Here is a 2,543-nt window from a genome sequence, read left to right as displayed (position 1 = left end):
CTGCCGCGAAGCTTGCATCTGTGCTCGCGCACGCTTGTTCTCGTTGGTCTGCGCCATAGAGGTTTCTAGAATAATTGTGCGCACAGAGCCCTTCTGTATCATTTTACAAGGCGACGCATTTCATCTCCCGATCGTATAGTCAACACATTCTGATCACTGATGTGGTCTAATTTTGCGCTGATGTGCGGACCAATCTTCTGGATGTTTAGTGCCGCGCTGACCTCTGTGATGCACATGCGTGACTCGTCCTTGTGTTGTTCTCTAATATCTTCATTTGTTTTATTTTCTTTATGTTTGCCCTATATCTTTTAACATCTCCCTCTTCTTCGCCAATTATGCCTCCTCCTTCCTGATCTCTATCCTATTCTTCCCTCAGCACCCATTTTCTGCGTACCTTTTCCTTTCTAAACATGCCGATGCTGCGTTCCTCATTGTGGCACTCGTCAGCTATCTCCTTTTCTTTCTTCTCTCTTTGATTGGATTGATGTTCGCATACTTATTAATACAAAAAAGAATACCCAGATCCAACACACATGCTGGAATATATGTGATGCGAAGCTTTAATGGAGTGGTTCATTAAATGCTTTACAACTAATGGCGATGCGTACACTTTTTATTTCCATGCTATGTAACGCGTAATGTTCATGGGAGGTTTATGTTTGTCCACCACAAAGGTCACGACTTCATTGTCACGCAATTTTGTACGCGTATACACTACATCGCTCACAAGCTATGTCGACACACAAAATCTAAATCGAGTGGATTCACAGTGTGAGCGATGTCGCATGTGCAGCGATGTCGCGAGGGCGAAGAAGGCGTATGCTTACTGCTGGGATTCCGGATGGAGGACCCCACCTACTGCGCGTCGGCTGGACAGCACCCGGGCGACGACACACCTTATTCCCTCTCTCGTAGAGCGGCGCTGTCTACTCTCCTTCTTCCACACGTGATCAAAAAATGAAAAAAAAGAATAACGAAAATAAAAATGAAATCATCCCACGAATTATATGGCAAGAGTGGAATTAGAAAAAAAAGGAAGTTGGGTAAGATCGAGTTGACGTGCTCAACTGAAAACGTTCTGTTTATGCCATAAAGTAAACTATCAAATTAAGGACATAGTTCAATTTGTTAAGCAGCAGTGTCAATACGCTCACGGTGACGTGTGCAAGCGTCAGCTGAGAGTCAGCGCTCGTCCTTGTGTTTCTGTTGTCCGCCCGTGTTCAACGTTGCGCGGCTTTTTTTTTTTTTTTTGCATAGAACATATATCAGGCTTGCCCAACTTTCAGTGTTGTTACAAGGCTCTACGAGTCGCGCAGTCACTGTAAGCACAGCGAACATCGCTACGCACACGTCTCCGTAACCATGTGATCTTTAAAGTTATTCTAAGAGTAGCGAACATTGATACACTTGAGCGGAGTGAGCCTCCAATCTTCCCAATCTTACACGTGGTATTTTTCAGCTGCAGTATGTGTCTGCGGCGTGTCTGCTTCGCGCTGATGGAACTGCGTTACTTTCTCATCGCTCCCATACGTAAACTAGTGTTTCCTTTACCGGTGCATTTTCGGTGGAACCCAAGCCCGATCTTTCTCAATTAAAGTCCTTGACACCTAATCGCGCCGACGTTAGAATTACCGCTGCACTTGGTGGTTTGACAGAAACATGCCTTCATTTCTCCCAACATGGTTATGAGCACATTGAAAAATCATGAAGCTAACTAAATCTACCCTAACCTAATTAGGTTAAAATTACGATGTTATATCCAAAATATTCACTTTATAACCAGTTGTGCATTATAGCGATGTGGCAGTTTGGCAACCTTCATGTCATGACCACAGTTATAATATACCTAGTCTACCTTATCAAACTATACCAAGATTGCGGCCTCATCCCATTATCGCACGTAATTAGCGACATCGCACTCTGTCTCCTCAGTCTAATTAACATAACTATAACGTAAAATAGCCTAATTATGCGCAACCAATATCGTAAGCTGTGAATCCGTGACTTCACAACCAAACAATGACTTAACCAGCCTAATTACATTCAGGTCCTTCGCCGAAGTCTAATTACAATGGCGTGGTGGCGTATAGCAGGGTGGCATAAAGACCTACTCCTCATCGCGGTGCTAATTGCCTGCAGAAGAGGCAGTTCCCTTTTGGGAGACGGTGTAGCTTTCCAAGGACATGAAAAAAAATGGCTGTGGCTTAGGTAAGGTTAAGCCCAGGATGCGAAGCATACTAGCCTTTATTTTAGTTGTTGAACCACTGTTTAGCCTGGTGAACTGCTGTTGCTTGGCTATATTTGGTTCGGCTAGACGAAGAAACAACTCATGCATTACTTCTTCGCCTTCAAGAGTGGAACGCGACAGCGTTCCCGTCGACCCGCCAAGTGGTGTAAGACAATGGGCTACAGGGCAGCGACTACGCGCCCCGCATTGGACGCGGTGAGCGTGGAGCAAAGCAGCGTTCGGCGCGGCAACGAAATGTGCGCCTGAGCAAGAGACGCACGCCTTAGAAACAGCGCGTTTCTAAGGCAACACCGCA

Source organism: Dermacentor albipictus, chromosome 3 (assembly GCF_038994185.2).
Source record: "Dermacentor albipictus isolate Rhodes 1998 colony chromosome 3, USDA_Dalb.pri_finalv2, whole genome shotgun sequence".
NCBI lineage: Eukaryota > Metazoa > Arthropoda > Arachnida > Ixodida > Ixodidae > Dermacentor > Dermacentor albipictus.
This window is presented reverse-complemented; position numbering follows the sequence as displayed.